Consider the following 15,000-nt stretch of genomic DNA (forward strand, 5'->3'; position numbering starts at 1 on the left):
ATATATATATATATATATATATATATATATATATATATATATATATATATATATATATATATATATATATATATGGTGAGTTGACATGTTTAATTTATTTCTTATTCATTTGCATTCTACTTTCTTCTTCAACTTTTATTTTCTTTCTTAATATACGGTCATATCTTGCAGAGTATTTTATGGATAATAAAATTAAGAATGATAAAAGAATGATATATAAAAATGGGAACAAGCTGGGAAGAAGTAGAATATGCTCACTTTCCGTATGTTCATCAGACTTCAAGATTACTACTCACTTTTTTTTTTTTGTCAGGCTACTATTAAGCTTTAACCCTAGACACTATCATATAGTTTTAGTTTTCTGTAAAAGAAAACTACTGAGCCGGCTTTGTCTGTCCGTCCGCACTTTTTACGTCCGCCCTCAGATCTTAAAAACTACTGAGGCTAGAGGGCTGCAAATTGATATGTTGATCATCCACCCTATCATCAAACATACCAAATTGCAGCCCTCTAGCCCCAGTAGTTTTTATTTTATTTAAGGTTAAAGTTAACCATGATCGTGCGTCTGGCAACGCTATAGGACAGGCCACCACCGGACCGTGGCTGAAATTTTCATGGGCCGCGGCTCATACAGCATTATATCGAAACCACCGAAATATAGATCTCTTTTCGGTGGCCTTGATTATACGCTGTACAGAAGACTCGATTGCGCCGAAGAAACTTCGGCGCATTTTTTACTTGTTTATTTTGCTATTACTTTTCATAAATGCACAAATCATACATTAACGAAAATTTCTACGGATAATGTTTACCTTTCTTTGCAAAGCTATTTGTCTCCCAAATGCGTATCGGGCGTGAAATTAAGTTTCTTATTTTGAAACTCCAAGACGTTAAAAAAACGCATTTGGTTCATTTGTCCTGATGATAATTTTGGGAGCCAAGTTTCTCACTGCAGTGTATTTACTTCCCCCCGGCTAAAGGCAATATATTGTTGTCGAGGTACACTCACAAAGGGATTTTGGACTCCTGGTTTGGTGAGCGATGTACGATTGCACTTTCTCTAAAAATTTCTTTAACTCAGTTATGCTGTATTAAAATATTTCAACTTACTTGAATGATACCGTTATTATTATTATTATTATTATTATTATTACTCAATGGCAGAAATATGAGAACATAATAAGTTTTAAGGGCTGAATATCTACTTATATATAAAGAGACAAAGAAATCTTGCTTTTATTTTCAGCGATTTTGTATAGTCTCGGCTGTGAATTGATTGGCATGTGGTGTTCGTGACCATCACTTGTAAGTTGTGTTTATTTAGTTAATTATTTATTTCTAAGGTGCTTTTGCTATCTATTCCAGCCGTACCAAATATTTTGGTTTCATCATTAAGTAGGATGATCTAATTTCAAATTATTACAACCTACTAAAATTTAGTGAACACGCAAAATTTTTTGACCATTTTTCAGAGAAATATTGTGATTGGTTAATGATACATAGCATTAGATATGATACACAGCAGTAGAAGTTTCCTTCGTCAATTTGAGGATTCTAATTCCACAGGAGGAGTTTGGTTTCATTTTGTAAATGTTTTATGGCCATCAGATATCACTTTCCTTCATAAGAAGTGTTAGAAGCGACACTGTTCTATTCTTACTTTCTATCTTTCTTTAGTTTATATTTCTTGAAATCTTTAGCTGAAACCACTTATGGTCAGAGTCAACAGACTTTATAAACCAAGAAAAGTAAGTATACCTTAGTTTTACCAGACCATTGAACTGATTAACAGCTCTCCTAGGGCTGGCCAGAAGGGTTAGACTTATTTTACGTGGCTAAGAACCAATTGGTTACTTAGCAATGGGACCTACAGCTTATTGTGGAATCCGAACCGCATTATAGCGAGAAATGAATTTTTATCACCAGAAATAAATTCCTCTAACCCTTCATCAGCCGGCCGGGGCATGAACTCCAAGAGGGTTCCAGGGTGAAATCAGCCTGAAGAGAGAGAGAAGTTCTAGGGAAAGGCCTTAGATAAATAAATAAGGTGGTAACAGAAAATAAAACCGATGCACCTGAATTCAAGCGACGTCAGCAGAGAGCAGGAATGAATCTGCTCCTCGCTTTAACATTTGGAGACCATAAGACTCCGCAACTGCACAAGGCAAACTTGTCCACATTTTATTTGCAGCCAAAGTAACACTCGTGGCAAACTGAGTAGTATGAAACTTAATACCAGAAAACGACACACTGTTTGCAGCAGCAGTCTGCCTAATGTTGTGAGCAAAAACAGCTAGGTCAGGTAAAGAAGTGTGAGGAGAATGTTCGTTGTTCTAGCACATTTTATGCAACAAACATAATTAACTCACTCTATGTCTATGCCACAAGTCAGCATTAGGAGTCGGGAAAATAAACTTGACTGATGGCACAACTCTATCCAAGATTTTGAGGTGAGAGACAGCACTCGAAAACTACACTGGAAAACAATACTCCAAACAAGCGAGAAAAAAAGGAGTTAAATTATTTCAAATATGATCGCTTCATCACAAAATATTAAAAAATATTTCAGCAAGACACCACCTATTCGAGAAAGAGAGGAAGCGATATTACGTATTTGCCTCTCAAAGTCAGTTTCTAATCAAAAGCTACACGTGCAATTTTAGAATATTCACTCACATTTAAAATCATACCATTTATATGTAAGTCAGGACGCAAAGGAAGAAGTGTTCTGGACCGGCTAACTCTCATACTTTGAGACTCTTAGAAGGGTTAAGCTTCATGTTCCCTGATGTACCAGTATTCAAGGATTCTGCAACCACAAACCTAACATGCAGAGAAGGAACAACAACTAGAAGAGTAGCATCATCGGTAAATGCAATCAATAGGCTCTCTAGACCTTGCCACATGTCACTAGTTTAGGCCTGCGACGTGTAAAGAGACCCTCTCTAAGTTACAGAGCCACACCAAAGACCCTTTGAATGCCATTACACTTGCATAAAATGGGCTTCTTGAACCACAGAATCAACAAATCAAGATAAGAGTTTCAGAACAAAAGATGATATCAAAACAGACAGCAGCAACATCAATTTTTGTTTTCTTAAGTAATCCACAGACATTGCTATATAAAACAAAAACATTTCTATGATTAAGTTTGTGAACTATTCTTAATTTCAGTATCACCAGAAAGAAGCAATAATATATAAAACAAGCATAAAGACATATTTGCAAAATGGACAAAAAGCATAAAAAAGAATACTATACACATGTAAAATCAAAACTGAAATGTATGCCCATAAAAAGAATATCATTGTCGGAATTAAACTGGTCAACTATGAGGGCTAACAAATCAAGCATGGAAAAATACCCCTCCAGATTTTCCAGACACTGAAGGAAAGCCAGTAGTTATGGTTTTGGAAATGAAAATATGGGTAAAGATAAAGAAAAATAAAATGATAAGGTTAAGGCAACCTCTTGCTGTACCACCAAGCATCCTCTACTCTACTAACCATTTGAAAACAAGAGGGAGGGGAACTGATAGAACAGTGTGCTTGAGTGAACTCCCAAGCAATAGAACTCCAATCCAAGAAAGTGGAAGACCACGGTACAAAGGAGATGGCACCGTCCAAGATTAAAAATAGCGAGTTTCTCCTAAACGTGGAGAAAAGAGATCGAAATAGGTAACAAGTGTAGGGTGTTCATTTCTGTCAAGTGTGTTTGTCAACACTAAAAGACATATAAGGGCTATGCTAGACTATTTTGTGTTAATGTAGACATGGAAAAAATCCTTGACCTGAGAACTTAATCTATAGTGATGTGCATATGTGCATTTTTATAGTCACATAGGTCAGTGCTGATTGCCGCAAACACTCGTCACGTAGCCACAGAAACACACACACACACACACACACACACATATATATGTATATATATCAAGATATTTTCTTCTTTCGTGTAAAAATTTTCCGCTTGGTGTACACTAAAATAGAAATGCTATTAAAGGTTTTCTTTTCCAGCGCACGAAATCTTATTTTTAGTGTATGGTGCCTAGAAAGATTAATTATAATGGTGAGAGGGTAATTTTAAATTACTTAGAAAATCTCATAACGTTTTAATGAAAATTAGGATTTTTCCCTCCGGCTCCAAGAGTGTTCTTGGAGATTGGACTATTCTTTTAGCCACCCCCCCTAAAGAAACAATATCTTAGGCCCGGTTTCAATGGAAGGGGATAATCTTTTATTACTTTATTAAGCATCTAGCTCTGATGAAAAGAAAACTTTTGACTGTTATCGCCATGTTTAAAACTGACATACAAATATATATATATATATATATATATATATATATATATATATATATATATATATATATATATATATATATATATATATATATATATATATATATATATATATATATATATATATATATATATATATATATATATATATATATATATATATATATACATATACTGTTACTTTTTCATGCGCGATTTTTAAATGTTCACAAATATTAAGCCGGAAATTTCGTTAACTATCGAGTTCACTATACCTTCGGAATAACTTACACCAAACAGAAATCGTATTCGATATATACCTCTTCGCCGGCCAAGATTCGAACCGTGGCCTGGTTTAGAAACAAAGATAGACAATGACTTTGACTAATCGGCTGTACAATTTTTTTCAAACCTTAAAGTGAAGGTTTCCTAGCGGTGGTAAAAATAAACATCTGGCGTATAAAATCATTACAGAATGATCTTATAATATTTGCTCCATCTTCATCGCATTTCATCATCAGTTAAGCACCAATGAAATTACTTTAATTCCAGGCGTTTTCTTTTCGTTTTTCAGCAGCCAATTTTGCGTGTGACATTAAGCTCCTTGCAAAAACTTCTTTCAGTTTTCTTCTGAAGATGGAAAAAGAAGCCAACAAGATTCCTGTGTATAACTTGTTTGACTTGTAAATATTTACATGTTACTTTTAAAAGTAACAAGTAAATATTTACAAGTAAACAAGTTTACACAGGACCCACAAGATTCCTGCGTATAACTTGTTTACTTGTAAATATTTACAAGTAAACAAGTTATACACAGGAATCTTGTGGGTTTCTTTTTCCATTAAGCTCCTTAATATCTCGTTGTGAACATGGCTGAAACTCATCAAAGTGCCGGCTATATAAGTTAATATGTATGTTAACAAAGGTTCAAAGAGCTTTAAGGGTACGGATATTACTCCATCTTGTCAAGCAAGCAAGCTATGTTCTTGACCCTAGTGAGGTTATAACAGATTCACTTTGCCGTTGTTCCAGTCTGCTAAGATAAGCAACATCAACCTAGGTGACTGACAAGGAATGCCATTTACCGTTGACTTACAGGCTCCTCTAACCTTCCTAGCAATCTAAGGTGATTCATTTTGTCTGTATTGTTAATGCGCCTACTGAAGCCACATGCGTTAAGCAAAAGAACCGAAGAAAGAAAAAGTACAACAGCAATCCTTAAACTTGATGCAGAAACTTCTGCATTATTTATTCCCTTTATGACCTACACTGAAGGCTCACCAACAGAATGTGGAAACAGCAGCACAGTTCCCCCTCTTAAGCGCATAAAATTTCTCAGTTCCTAGATATTAAGGCCGTTTTGTTCCAATACTTCTGCGCCTCATTATGTTTTCTAACATATCGTCCTTCAATGCTCCCGTATAATCAAACGACTAACGAAAGTCGATACATATCTTCACCTGCACATCCATTTTTTTTTTATTTCTAAGTGTCTTCTCAATTCTTAGTTGGTCAGTCTTCTTATGCAACGGAAACACATGAAAAAGCCTTTCTGCTGTCAGTTACATTCAGCTTCCACACACCCCTTTCGTAAAAAGAGAATTGGCTATTGAATACCTTCATACAGTCCTTGGACAAATATCAAACCACTCACTTTATAATTGACCTGAAACTGCTGTGGTAGTAACCGGTAATGTCCAGCACATTGATAATCTAAAATAAGCCAACACTGATTTTTTAGGATTCTGATTCACCGTATCAGAGACAGAGAAGAGCTTTGTCCAGCAATTTCTAGAACTCTCTCGTCTCCCGCCTCTCACCACTTCTAAACCTTGCACCCTTTCGCAAACTTCTGGCCCTCCGTTCTTTGTGCTTCATCAGGCTATCTAATCACACTCCGATCTATCATTTGGATTAGCTGTTTTTTTCTACAATATACTTTCAGATATATTTTTAAACATAAAGGTGATATTAAGTGGTGTGTTCATTGAATCTAAGACTTATCACTATACGGTATTGCGAAAGAAACTTCGAACTGTAGGTTTATGTGATTCCCATAGTTTCTTTTACCACTGTCATAGCAGACAAAATGCGAGATTATTTTCTCATTACAATCACGATACCTCTAGATTGTTCATTCTTACATAGTTGTTCTACATACGAAAAGGGAAGACTGAATCATGACTGCTTTCTTATTACAATCACAATACCTCTAGATTGCTCATTCTTACATAGTTAGCCTACACACAAAAAGGGCAGCCTGAATCATCACTACTTGACTATGACCTTCCTATATATCCTTAACATCGTAATTTTACCAAGGGTTAAGCAGAGGCGTAAGGACCGATGAAAATAACATTGCTTCCAGAAGGTGATCACCTATTGTAGCACAACCTAGAGCTCATTCTCTTAATTACATCTTACCGAACGGGTAATTTGATGAAAACTGCAGAAACAAAAATTCTACCTAAACTCTCTGTTTATATAACTTATGATATCAAGGGTTAAGGTTCAAATGATCTCAACTATGTTCTTACATTGGTTATAGAATAAGATGACCTTGATATTATCGACGATACTTTGAGTAAATACTATGAATTTTGTAAAACAACATGAGTATATCAGATGACAGCATCCCCTTCTGAAAATTAAGGGTACACGATTAGTTATGGATGACAAGCCATACAGCGGAAATTCTTTTTAGAAGATTATGTACAGTTGAGATTTATAAATTGTTCTTATTTTTCTGTTAACCTTTTCTTTCAGTGTGGTTCCTTTGTAGGGAAAAATATATAAACTATCTTTAGTACAATCCTTATTTCCATACATGATTTGTGAAATGGACAAAGGAAAAAGGAAATGCAAGGTTTATTTTCGCTTTAATTCTACACGGCATATAATGCATGGTGACATCCAAGACCTTAATTGGTGACATTTCAGATTTTTAAAAAAAATATATCTCACTAAAAATTCTAACTACGTTTCTGGAATACTTGAACCATAAAAATGAGTAGATGCTTATACAACAGAATTCTGGAAAAACAAATATCAGTGAACATGTGACGGTAAGTTGAATATTCTGATATTTTGCCAAGCAGGGTAATAAAGTGAAAACCACAGTTTTCTGCAAGGCAGAAAAACCTCTGAGAGCAAAGAATATGCAATGTTGACAGAGGTCTGTTTGCTTGCTTAATTGGGTGGAATTATGTTTACGTAATACTTCAACTCGACAAACATATGTTTTCTGTTCATGATCTTCCTTTCTTTCCTTTTCTATCTATCTATCTATCTTTTTATATTCATATGCTTATATACTTCCACACGCATACACATACGTACATATATACTTACATACATATATGTATATATATATATATATATATATATATATATATATATATATATATATATATATATATATATATATATATATATATATATATATATATATATATATATATGATTATTATCACTTTTGTACGTGATTCATTTATCACACGTACAGGTGAAAAATAAGAATTGGGGTGTAGGTCCTGACCGGTTTCGACTTTATTTCCAAACCATTGACGAAGGATGATACAGAGTGTTAATGTCACAAATATATATATACACAAGAACAGTACTGACGAACATACACAACCGTTAGAGGCTCCATATCCCCACTCAGGCCGGTGTCGAGGTAGGAGTGGCCTATTAAAACTCATTTGGCTAAAAATCACAATAGACTCTCAGGGGACATTGCTGATAAACAGACCATACCCCACCTCAGATCCACACCTGACAGGTGTCATACATTTGGAAACTCATTAACCTTACTACCCTATACTGTGTTTACAAATATGATAATCCTATTTTCATATATCTCTACTACATATTCAAAGTTTAAACAATTTACAAATTTCTTTTGATATTAAAGGATGAGTTTATACATCCCTTGACTGATATTCATATTATGGTTGTAACTTTCTTTTATAAGCTAGATTCAATGATGTTCCTTTTTTTTAGAATATACAATCCTTTTTGCCCCTTCCCAGTTAAGCATGATTGTTCTCACTAACATGTACAAATATACCACTGTTCCCTTGTGCATATCTCACACATTTCTTATGTTGTTCAATTCTTTTTTCCAGTGCTTTCCCGGTTTGGCCAATATAAAAGTTTCCACGGAATTTTAATCAACCCTTTAATATTGTCTGGGAGTTCTTGATAAATCATTTTTTCATTGTTGTATTGTTCTTAAATCAGACATTAACACCAAAATTCTGGGGAAGATGAGGGATATCTTTCATACTATTATTATAAGGCAGAACAAGCAAATTTTTTGTGAAAAGGTTCTTTCTGGTTTTGATACATAGTCTTTTTGACTTCATATGCACTGTTTAATACAAGATAGGATATTTCAATTTTTGCCTGCATTCCTAATCTTATCTATTTCATCATCAATATAAAAAAAACCCGTAATGCTCTTAAAAACATAGATGAAAACACTGACTTTTTAAATTGCTTTGTCAGCGAAATGACAGCAGAAATGTTAGTGGGTTTTGTTACTATATTTAAACCCACTACTATCTTCTTCGTATGAGGACATCCTTGAAACGGTTTATATCATTTCCATTTCCATCGTGAATTCCAAGTACTAATTTTTATCTAGCAAAAATTTTTTACATCTTGGTAGACTGGGAAATCACAAATTATGTCTCGACATACCTAAACCAACGTGGGATTATGTTGTTTAATATCTTCTTTTCAAAAAATTCCATATAAGTTTTAACACTTAGAGGGTTTCCCATTGCCATACCAAAATTTTGTGAGTAAAATTTACCATTTTCAAATTTACAATCTTTTACACATAATTTAATCAGTTCAATTAAAGTACTTTTAGAAAATGGGATATCCAGCTGTGTGTTCTCTAACTTTCAGATAAAAACGCCATCAGATCATACATTTGTACCTTTGTGAATAGTGATACAACATCAAAATACAAGCCTGGATTTATTAATCTCTACACTATTTAGTTTATTTATCAGGTCCACATTATTCTTGATATTTGCATTTGAGATGGTACCTACTAATGGGCTGAGAATATCTACTAAGTACTTATAGCTTGTATGATGCGGAACCAACTGAACTGATAATTGGCCTGGCAGGAAAGTTTGCTTTGTGAGTTTTTATTGTACCATACATGTATGGTAGCGATAGGTCACACACAACTTCTTTATAAGGCTTTCGTTACCTTTTAACAGGTTTTTCACTTTCTTATTGAAACCACTATTCACATTGTCTATAGGTTCTTATTTAATTCTTTATATGTGTTATCATCACCTAAAAGATTTTGCATTTTTTCTATATATTCACTTTTATTTAAAATTACAAGGGCGCCTGATTTACCTTTTGCTTTTGTCATGTGTATATTTTTTATCTTTTTCAGTTCATTAATAGTGAACCATAAATCTTTTGGGGACGTTACAGGTGTCTGATTTTTTTACTTCCATAAATCACTCCCTTAACCATGTTCACTTCTTCATTCGTTAAATCACTATATTTTTCCAAATTACACAGTCCTTTAGTTATTTAACTCTTCTTCCGCCAGGAGTGCAAAGTTTTGGAGGCACTAGTTACATTTCTATCCAGCTGTTTGTTTGATAAGTTGGCGACACATTCATGATTGGCGTTGTTGGTCCAGGCTTCTTTCGATCAACAGTTTCATTTTATTATCGTGTTTGTTTCAGTTTCAATACACTTGATTCTCATCTTCATGACAATATTCACGGAGGAATCGGACAATCTGGTGGTATTGAGGCTTCAAAATGTCGTCTTTTCCTCGTGAGATCTTCAAAATTCTTTTTGGTTTCCAATGTTTTGATGTTGATATGTTTTTCCAATATGGCACGTTGTATTTCAAAGGGTTGGTCTTCTAATTTCAGTCAGAATTGGTTATGAACGATCTTGGTATCACTTGTTCATCCCGACATTCACGTAAAAACCGCAGGTGTTCCTTGTTGGTATGAGCTTGAGTGAGGGCGTCGGCAAATTCTCTGACGGCATATTCCAAGATGGGGAAAAGAACACAGAAAGATCGGAAAGCGCGTGGTATCCATTGATGATTATTATCACTTTTGTACGTGATTCATTTATCACACATTACCACACGGCTGACCTATGGATCTTCTTGTATAAATACCGCTCTTCTGTAACCCATTCTAATTCACTATTTGCCTGAGGAGAGAGACAGTTTGGTCTCTGAAATTTAGCTTTTATTTTCCACATTTTGGCGTTTCTATGGGCTCCCTTATAGTTGATGGAATTCTGTTTTAACAGAAAATGTTTTTCATATATATCATATATATATATATATATATATATATATATATATATATATATATATATATATATATATAATATATAATATATATATATAATATATATATATATATATATATATATATATATACTATATATATATGTATTTATACATATATATATATATATAATTTATACATATATATGTATAGTATATATATATATATATATATATATATATATATATATATATATATATATATATATATATATATATATATATATATATACATGTATATACACACACACACACACACACACACACACATATATATATATATATATATATATATATATATATATATATATATATATATATATATATATATATATAATCCACAGTTCGAAAAACTTACATAATTTTGTTTTGAGCTAAGTGCTACTAAGAAAGGAATAATGCCATTACATATATATATATATATATATATATATATATATATATATATATATATATATATATATATATATATATATATATATATATATATATATATATATATATATATATATATATATATATATATATATATATGTGTGTGTGTGTGTGTGTGTGTGTGTGTATGTGTGTGTGCTCGTTTCGTGTCTGTATGCATGCATTTATAATAACTATAATGACCTCATTGCTTTTTGAACTTCCTCACACTTTTCAGATGTACGTATCAAGAAAAGTTTTATATCCTGGATTCTTTGGTGGCCTTGGAACCCCTGTACTCTAATAAGAATGAGTTACTCGTTAGTTCACTCATCTTCTTAGCTGATTGGATATGCCATTCTAAGTCTGTGGATAAGTTAAAGAAGTTTGGAGGTCATCAGACCTCGTGAAAATAGTGAAAATAACCATCGCATTGTATATATACATATACATATATATGTATATATATACATATATATATATACACATATACGTACACACACAGACACACACACACACACACACACACATATATATATATATATATATATATATATATATATATATATATATATATATATTCCATATAAAATATATTTGTTCATGTTTTTATGCACACATTTTCCTACGCAATTCTAGCTCGACATTTTGTTAAGATTTTGAAAAGAAAAAGCATATTTTAGTGCCACAGATCTGAAGAGCTACACTTCCTAACCACAGATCGTATCCTGGTAAAGAAGAGAGGGGGGGGGAAAAACACTTCGTTTACAACACCGAATCCGACGTTTTCAATGAAATTATACATAAATACTTAGAAAATCAAAACGTGAAGGGTACAGAGCGTAGGCCGTCATGTAAGCATAGACCAGGTGAATGCTGAAGCAGATTGACTCTACGACATGTTCGTAGTGAGAGGACGCTTCTCTTATTCATCTTCCGTAATTGAAATGTACTGTACTTGTATAATTCCGGCGCACATGTTATCAGATGAAATAAAATTGAATGGCTATTGGAATAACTTGTATCAGTATGATGAACGATATCTGTAGTGAATTCAGTGGTTATTTGAATAAACATGCAATTTCCAGGATTCTGATTGATTAATGATTGTATCCCGTACTAACAGAAATAAATATGCTGAATCTCCATTACGTACTCGCAAAGCATAGTCTGTAAATTTCAAAATATCTACATGGAACTACTGCGGTGTTTTAGGGAAGTTTATGTTGGTTTTGAATACAGAGACTGTTGATTATGCCATATTGGGAAGGTGGCGTAACTACTGGCGACGTACTAAACATATTCAAGGAATAGTTCGTGAATGTAAGAAGCAGGAATTTTCAACACAAACATTTATACATGTCCCCTAGGAGGCGTTCTCTCTTAATATGCTACCCAGCTGGTTTTAAGCCATTGTTTTCTTCTTCTTCAAGAATGTACAAGGAGCCTTTGTACCTACGACGTCTTGTATTTTGCTGATGGTCACCATTGGCACTGGTCAATCCTAACGTTGGTTAACTTCGCTAACCAGACAACAAGCGGTATCGTGTTTTTATAAAGATATGTAATTAGTACGATTCGCTACTTATAACTTCGATTGTGTAAAGGTGAATTAGATTATTTTTCGTAAATAAAATAAAAGTATCAATATGCTCTAAAGTTGACTAAATCTAGGGAAAAGACAAAAGTACGAAGAAATGAATATGTATTTGCAAAACAAAGCATCACCCAATTTCAATTTCTAAATGTGACGTAGAGGTTAAAAAAAAAAAAGCTCTTTTATCCTTTCCTTAGGTAAAAGTAACATTAAACCTTCTAGGACATCTCAGTTTTAAGTTACAATTCGGTGCAGAGAAAAAAAAAAGCCTTCGCTCCGGTTAAACAAATTGTTTAGATTCATCACCTCGTACAGCATCATCGCCTCTATTCGGGTATATTCCGGGAATCGTTTAATCGGGTTAGGGTATCTATCGGCTCGAAATATTGGCAATTAAATCGTGTTCACAATTCCCCAGCTAAGCCCTTGTATTTGAACCAGATAGGATTAAAGCAAACGAGTATAAAAAGTTTTCATTTTGGTCGAATCTCCCCTTATCAAAGCACCGAATCATATCTCGAATCTATCTCTTAGCATTTTTAATCACTTTTGACTAACACTTTCATGGAAAAAGATAGGAAACAGATAATTAGATTATGAAAGATATTAATGAAATTTACCCAGTTCTGCAGACTTTCAAAATAACCAGCAGCCAACTAATGTTGAGAAATATATTTTCAATAGTAAACATATGCATGGCGATATTTAAACAAAATGTTTACCGAGAAGCCTAACGTTACTATGATTATAGAATTCTGCTTAAATCTAAAATTAGAATACTTTCTCCCAAGATACGAGCACAAGATTCACTATGGTCAGAAATACGCGTACCTGAACATGCCTTCACTTTAAGAACTGCAGTGATAGTTAGAGTGCTCCATTTATTTTCTTTTCGTTTTCGGTAGAGAATTTTCATTTTTCTTCATCGTAGAGAAGAGTAAACTGTGGATTAAATTTGGAAACTCAGCATCATACAAACAAGAATGTGTATATCAACATAGCTGTATTTTTGGAAGATGTGTTTAAAAGCGGAGAATAAACATTTTTTTTGGTAAAAACTGATTTTTTTTTTTATCCTTCTGAACACACTGCAAACCTATAAAACTACGCAGTTTAAAATGGCATCTTTATAACTATCATAACATGAAAACCAGCTTCTCACAGACTAATCAGAGAAGCAATTTATCGTTAAAGAACTTTGCTGAAGAAAATCAAATGAAATTGTCATGTTCTTTCCTTACGAAATTCCTTGAACAAAAGCAGTAAATTATAGATGACTGAAAAGATGACTGGTTGCAATATGCTAGGCAAGCAGAAAATTTACTTACTTTGCTTGTGGTAGTGGTATTTCGGTATTGTAGTCTTTTTATAAAACGGACTCCGATAATTTATATCTAGCTATCTTTAAATTCAGACTAAAATTAGCATCCTATAGCCTAGTCTTTTTGGTGTTTTGAGCATGGCGGGGGTCTGCCATATCTAAAAATCATAATCAATTTGTTTAGTGCTTGAATGCACAGCAGACATAAAATGTGCAATAATTATTAATACTAGATTGTCATTTTTCATAATATTAAGACCTCTCGTAATAATTTTGCACTGGTTAAAAATGAAAAGAATAATGATTTTTTTCTGGAAAGTAGCGCAGATTTTGAATTCTTTTCTCAAAGGATTCGCGCCCTCGGCTGCTCTAAGGGCATGTAGAGGTAGAATAGAAATATAAGAGAATGAGTATTATGGAAATACAAAAATCACTTTAAACTAAAATGGAATAAAATTGTGTAGAATATTATAAAATTGTGTAGAATATTATAATCTACAACTATCAAAAAGTCTTGTATAGAACAAACTCTGTAGATACTTATTGCAAAAAATCTAAAAAACCACGAGAAATTTTTTATATTGTAGGTCTATGTGGCCCCCCCCAAAAAAAAATATATATATATACTTCAGTTTGGAAAATTTTTTGTTGTGTCTTTATACATACGTACAAAAATACATACATATATATATGTATGTATGTGTATACACACACACACACATATATATATATATATATATATATATATATATATATATATATATATATATATATATATATATATATATATAGAGAGAGAGAGAGAGAGAGAGAGAGAGAGAGAGAGAGAGAGAGAGAGAGAGAGAGAGAGAGAGAGAAGGGAACCGTATGAGTTGGAAACTTTAGTCTGAATGGATTAGAATCTAGTTGCCATAATTATTTTAAACGTGTACTGGAATACCCACTATAATATATTTACATCCCGATTTCCTCGCGATTAAAGGGTATACTATCTAATAAAAAACTAGAATTTGAAGAGAAAGGGAAAAAAGAAG

This window comes from Macrobrachium rosenbergii, chromosome 11 (genome assembly GCF_040412425.1).
Source record: "Macrobrachium rosenbergii isolate ZJJX-2024 chromosome 11, ASM4041242v1, whole genome shotgun sequence".
Lineage (NCBI taxonomy): Eukaryota > Metazoa > Arthropoda > Malacostraca > Decapoda > Palaemonidae > Macrobrachium > Macrobrachium rosenbergii.